Source organism: Sapajus apella, unplaced genomic scaffold (assembly GCF_009761245.1).
Source record: "Sapajus apella isolate SASKATOON/1434 unplaced genomic scaffold, GSC_monkey_1.0 scaffold6, whole genome shotgun sequence".
NCBI lineage: Eukaryota > Metazoa > Chordata > Mammalia > Primates > Cebidae > Sapajus > Sapajus apella.
This window is the reverse complement of record NW_022436946.1, coordinates 11,316,339-11,323,269: the sequence shown is the minus strand read 5'-3', so window position 1 is coordinate 11,323,269 and position 6,931 is coordinate 11,316,339. Positions and strand designations below refer to the sequence as shown.

Genomic DNA, 6,931 nt, shown 5'->3' with positions numbered 1-6,931 from the left:
GATGTTGCATATTCATTGTAGAAAAAAACTGAATTACAGATGATTTTTAAAACTCTACCAGAGCAAGCCATTTCACCTATTTGTGTACATACTCCCAGATTTCTTAAACACGTTGTGAAAAACATTATACCATTCTGATGGTTTTTTCTAAGCTGCTTTTTGTACGTAATGTATTTGAGTGTCTTTTCCTGGCCATAATATTACATACCAAAGAAAAAAGCAGGCTTCACAACAAATAATTAAAGACATTTTGACCAGAAACTAATGAGGAAATGTTTTTTGGTTTTGTTTTTGCGCCTCCTGTATAATGCTGCAATTGGCAATTCTGCAATAATATTAACATTTTCTGAGGATCTGCTGAAGATGCACATGACAAAGATGAAGAAGCTCCACTTTCCCCATCACACAGTTAACATCGCTGGCTTTATATGCGGTCAAGCAAACGTTGGCTTCAGTGTCCAAGTCTCTTCTTGGGGTCCCACGGCCTTGCGTCTGGCACCTCTGCTGGGCACCTCACAGGGCTTCCGGGATGTGCAGAGACCCAAGGGACCCCTTTTTCCCACCGCAAGCTCCCTGGAGGCAGGGAAGGGCGCCGGGACCTGAGCCTAGCGGGCCTGCCACTGTGGCTGCGGAGAGAAGGGCGGTGGCCCGCATGCGGCGGGCAGCTCTGCTCACTGCAGCCGCGGAGGTCGGCTGGGGCGGTGGGCGGGGCTGCGGGCCTGCGGGGCGGGGTGGCGACTCCGAGTGTTGTTGGATCCCCATGGAGATGACCGTGTCTCTACCCCACCCCTCTCCCGAGCTGCCGGCTGAGAGGGCGCGCTCGCTTTTCACTGCGCAGTTCCAAGAGAAGACAGCCGCCACTGTGCCGGGCCTTGTGACCACTTCCCAGAGGTAAAGCCTGTGACTTCTGGGCCGCGCAATTTTTTTCTTGGGGGCGCCCGGGGCACCTCGCCTGGGCCGGCTGTTTCCCAGTGCAGTCCAAGAAGAACTAAGCAGCGCTGAGGGGCGCTGGGCCCTCCCTTAGCAGCTCTGGAATTAACCAAGATTCTCAAGAGGCTCTGGGGAGAAACAAAATCCACGCGGAGGGTAGGGGTTGCGCCGGGCTGTGGCAAGAAAACTCTTACCTCTCCAGAGAACTGATTTGGGATTGAAGTAAAAAGTTCTTGAGCACATTGTAAACGCTAATTTTCATAGGTTCACACCAACACCCTTCTTCCTTCTGGCAGTTCTCACCCTCTTTCCTCCTATGAGGTCCAAAAATGTAGGGAGGAGGGTGGGGAGTAGGTTGGGTGAATGAAGGAGAAATACAAAAAATCTGTGAATACAGGTCGTGGTTATACCTATAGCTCCAAGCGTTTATGTGCTAAGATTTGATAAATAGGACAAATAAAACAGTGGTACTTTAAAATATTTATCGATCTAAAAGTACCGATGCTGCGCTTATTAACAAACTTGATGTATATATCAGAACAGATCCTGACATCATCGGTATTAAAGTTCACTGCAACCCATGCAATTGTATCCAAGCTCATTACAGTCTGTTCTGCAGGAACTGACATTTGTGCTCCTCAGAAACCTCAAAAATCATGCTCTAAAAGCAGTGATTGCAGTGGGAGAAAGACGGGTCAAGGACTTGGAACTTTTATAGCAACAATCGCTTCTTGTTTGTTACAGCTTTAATTTCATAGCCTTAAGCTTGTACATCAGTGAGCACATCCAGCATTTGAAAATACCAGCCCTGAGACCCTAAGCAGCGCTGAGGAGTGCTGGGCCCTCCCTCCAGGACCCTGGAGTCTCTTAGCAGCTCTGGAATTAACCAAGACTCTCAAGAGTTTTGTTTCTCTAGGGAGAAACAAAATCCACGCGGAGGGTAGGGTTTGCTCTGGGCGTGGCAAGAAAACTTACCTCTCCGGAGGTACCTCTCCAGAGAGCTGATTTGGGATCGAAGTAAAGTTCTTGAACACTTTGTAAACGCTGATTTTCATAGGGTCACACCAACGCCCTTCTTCCTTCTGACAATTCTCACCCTCTTTCCTCCTGTAAGATCCAAAATGGCATTTTCTATCACCATCTGTACTGTCAATAGCCCAGGTTTCCTCAAAACACATTATTTTCATTATCCATTGCTTAGCATGTACTTAATAAAAATTATATACTGTCATGTATATTCACATGCCTTAAATGTGGGACATTTAACTCAACGGAATTGTCTTTCATTTCTGGTTTTTTCACCAATCGCACTCACTTTTCTTCTACTCCAGTTCTTTTCTGCAATCTTTAGAACCAGATAACTTTTTGGAGGCATATTTCAGGAAGTAAATTTTAGATAATCAAATAAAGGAATCATTGCACAATTTGCACCTGTGAATTGCCGAAACACTTGAATGTAGGTGCATATCTCTGCCAAGTAACCATGTTTTAATTTCTAATCCACTCTGTCTACAATAGCGGAGTAGGACCAGACTAACTTGCATTTCTCCAGCTGTATAACAGATCACCTGTGGAATCACAGTTAACTGACATTATGGCTCTTGTGTGTAATCCCAGTGAGGATTTAGCTCTTTGTATGGGCTGGCAATTGTTCAGTTATTTCATCTTTTAATTTGGCTCAGGCTGTTCTGAGTGGAAAAAACAAAAACAACTTTTTTTCTCTATACTCTCACACACTCAGTACAACCCTTTACCTCTTGTCACCAAAGTGTGTGGGAATTTCTTCCCACCGATAACCAATTCTCCAGTGGCCATCAACTTGATGTCCTGTAATTTAACCCAGTTTCTGACACTGTGTACCTGGAGTTAGTGTCAGATCCCACAGGTTAAGGGCTCAGTCCCAAAAGACCGCCCCCCCACTTCAAATGCCAATCACAAGTTGTGACTATGTGTTGTTTATAATTAGCCAACCAGTTACAAATCTGGATTCCCACAAGCCACTCCTCCAGTCTGATTAATTTGCTAGAGTGACTCAAGGAATTCAAGGAAACACTTTACTTATCCATTTGTTATAAAGTATATTACAAAGGATACAGAAGAATAACCAGATGGAAGAGGTGCACAGAGAAAGACGTGTGGGCAAGGGTGCAGAGCTTCCATGCCTCTGTATGTTCAGCTATCCCAAAGATTTCTGAACCTTGTCCATGGGGATTTTAATGGAGGATTCATTACATAGGCACAATTGATTACATCTTTGGCCATTGGTGATCACTCAACTTGAGCCCTTTTCTCCTCCCTAGAGGTCAGGGGATGGAGCAGAAATTCCCAGCTCTATAATCACATGGTTGGTTTCCCTGGTAACCAGCCCCCATCCTGAAGCTGCCTAGGGGTCCATCAAGATTCACTTCTTCTGAACAAAAGACGCTCCTATCACCCAGGGAATTTCAAGGGATTTCAGAGCTCTGTGTCAGGAACTGGGGTCAAAGACCAAATATTAGAACAAAAGATTCACCTAGCATCCCTATCTACAAGAGTTTCGGAGCTCTATGTCAGGAACCAGGGACAAAGGCCAGAGACAAATAATATCTATTTCTTATTATTCTACCATATCACAGGTTGTAACACAACAGGCCCCAACCTTCTTTTGACTAAGCATAGAAGTGCCAATGTCAATTGCTGAGTTCCTCATCAATATGCCAAATGGATAATTAGCCACAACATAGAAATGTATTTCCAAATACATCCATAGCAGTTGTTAAAGCACATTAAATATGGCCTGAGATGGATTCTGTACTTCTATGTTTCAATCCTTGTGGATGAATTGAAACCTAACTTAATAGGTAGACAAGATTGAAAACCTAACTTAGGTGTATGTGCCTGTAACAATCGCTGAGTGTTGGCCAATCCCAGGAGCCATGCTTCAACCACTCATACACTGTTGAGTGTTCAAACTGAGTTCAAATAAGGCAAATGCTGAGCCGTAACCAATCTGGCTGTTCCTGTACCTCACTTCTGATTTCTGAACATTGCTTTACTTTTTTGTCTATAAATTTCTTCTGACCATGAGGCACCCCTAGAGCCTCTCTGAATCTGCTGTGATTCTGGGGCCTGCTCAATTCACAAATCATTCATTGCTCAATTAAACTCCTTTAAATTTAATTCAGTTGACATTCTTCTTTTAACACAGTTTTATATCCAATTCAAGTTAAACTCAGGAAAAATCTAGTATAATTTTGAAACTTGATAGCCAATTACTACCTGTATAACCTTGGATGATTTTCCAATTTTTTTTCCTTTTTCTTTTTTCTTTTCTTTCTTTCTTTTTTTTTTTTTTTTTTTTTGAGTCAAGGTCTTACTGTGTTGCTCAGGCTGGAGTGTAGTGGCCCAGTCTCAGCTCAATGCAACTGCCCCCTCCTGGGTTCAAGCAATTCTTCCGCCTCAGCCTCCCAAGTAGCTGGAACCACAGGCATGTGCCACCACGCCCGGCTAATTTTTTTGTATTTTTAGTAGAGACGGGATTTCACCATGTAGGCCAGGATGGTCTCAATCTCTTGACCTCATGATCCGCCCACCTCAGTCTCCCAAAGTGTTGGGATTACAGGTGTGAGCCACTGCACCCAGCCAAGATCATTCTTAAATGATCAAGGAAGGTCTTCATGGCACGGTATTCTGGCTTCTGTAGAAAAAACACACAGAGCTGGATGCAGTGTCTCACACCTGTAATCCCAGCACTTTGGGAGGCCAAGGCAGGTGGATCACCTGAGGCCGGGAGTTCAAGACCAGCCTGACCAACGTGGAGAAATCTCATCTCTACTAAAAATTCAAAATTAGACAGGAGTGGTGGTGCATGCCTGTAATCCCAGCTAATCAGGGGGCTGAGGCAGGAGAATTGCTTGAACCCAGGAGGCAGAGGTTACGGTGAGCTAAGATTATGCCATTGCACTCCAGCCTGGGCAACCAGAGCAAAACTCTGTCTCAAAAAAAAAAAAAAAAGAAGAAGAAAAGACACACAGAAAGGATGAAAAATAGTTCACAGTTTGGTTTTATACCCCAAGGTTTTGAGCCTCTCTTGGTATTAGAAGATACTGGTGACTGCTGTATTGTAATCATAGTGCACAGTAACTATTCTTGCCCCAGAATGAATTCTCATTTCAAATGAGTGCCTTAAAATGCTTCCATTTATTCTAATGTGCTGATGTAATAAAGAATAATCTGTCAAATCTACATTTAATTCAATTCTAAGCTTATTTTACCATATGACTCACTTCACATAATGATGGAAATTGCTAGTAAGATGATCACAGAGTTGATAAATTGTCACAGTTGTGACACAGTTGTCAAACCCTAACGGTGAAGGAATTTGTTTTTTTCTTACTAATAATTTGCTTTTTAGTCCTTGAATTTGGAAAATTGGCAGATGCATGTCTCTGTTTGTGCTGCTATACTAAAATACCTGAGACTGGGTACTTTATAAAGAATAGGAATGTATTTCTCACAGTTCTGGAGGCTGGTAAGTCCAAGGTCAATGTGATGACAGGTCTGGTTGGCTGGTGAGGGCTGTTCTCTGCTTCCAAAAGGATGCCTTGTTATTACAAATTCTGCAGGGGAGTAATACGCTGCTCTCACATGGCAGAAGGTGGAAGGGCAAGTGAGGTCAATGCTGTGTGAAGCCTTGTAAGGGTCTGAATTTCAGTTCACAAGTGAAGGAGCCCTCATAACCTAACTCGTAAAGGCTCAAACTCTTAACATCATTATGTTGGCCATTAGGGTTTAACACCTGAATTTTGGAGGTGATACATTGAAACCATAGCAATTATGGTTTGAATTGCAATTATAGAACAATTATCCATTTATTGATTCAGCAAATACTGGCCAAATACCTATTCTATGGCAGACACTATTGTGGGAGGAAGTGTCCAAAATGCCTCCCAGTGGCCCCAGCTTCCTGGTCTTTATGCCCTTGTGAATCCCCTCCCCTTAGATGTGGGATAGACTTGCTTGTAATGCAGGAGTTGACGAACTTTTTCAGAAAGGCCCAGATAATAAATATTTTGCTTTCTGAGTTATATGGTCTTTCTCCCAATTACCTAATTTTGTTATAGCAAAAAAAAAAAAAAAAAAAAAAAGCAACCATAGAGGCCAGGTGTAGAGGCTCACACCTATACTCCGGAACTTTGGGAGACTGAGGTGGGAGGATCACTTGAGGTCAGGAGTTTGAGACCAGCCTGGCCAACATGGCGAAACCCTGTCTCTGCTAAAAATACAAGAGAAAAAAAAAAAAAAAAAAAATTAGCTGGGCGTGGCAGTACACACCTGTAGTCCCAGCTACTTGTGAGGCTGAAGCAGGAGAATCACATGAACCCGGGAGATGGAGGTTGCTGTGAGCCGAGATTGTGCCACTGCACTCCAGCCTGGGCGACAGAGCAAAACTCCGTCTCAAAAAAACAAAACAAAAAAGCAACCACAGATAACACATAAATAAATGAGATTGTCTGTATCCCAATTAAACTTTATAAAATCTGGCGGTGGGACAGATGTGGCCTGCTGACTGTGTTTGCTAACCCCTGTTCTGATTAATCAAAAAGTGATGATGTGTCACTTGTCACTTCTGAGGTGATGCCACGCAAGGGCCCTGGCTTCCATCTTGCCTGCCTACTCTTGCCCTCTTGCCCTCTTCCTTGCTCACTTGGGTGGAAGTGAGCTGCCGTTTTGTGAGCTAAACTAGAGAAAGGCCCACATAGGAGGGGAGCCTCCAGCCAACAGCCAGCCAAGAACTGAGTCTCTCGCTCCAACTGTCTGGGAGGAACTGGATCCCACCAGCAACTACTGATGTGAGCTTGGAGGTTAATTCTTCCCCAGTCCAGCTGCGGCATCCCCGGCTGACACTTAAATGGTGAGAGAACCTGAGCTGGGGGACCCAGCTAAGCTATGTTTACACTCGTGACTCACAGAAACTGTGAGATAATAAGTGTTTGTTATTTTAAGCCACTGAGTTTTGGGA

General features: G+C 43.9%; 1 protein-coding gene across 8 annotated transcripts in view; it reads left to right on the top strand.

Annotated features, from left to right (window-relative positions):
* The first annotated feature begins 737 nt into the window (after positions 1–737).
* ECT2L (epithelial cell transforming 2 like) overlaps positions 738–6,931 on the top strand; it is a 111,123-nt gene continuing 104,929 nt past the window's right edge. For all 8 annotated transcript variants that reach the window (XR_004267753.1, XM_032274626.1, XM_032274632.1 and 5 more), the window contains exon 1: positions 738–891. The gene's annotated coding sequence lies outside the window, so the exon portion shown is untranslated. The remainder of the gene's footprint in view (positions 892–6,931) is intronic.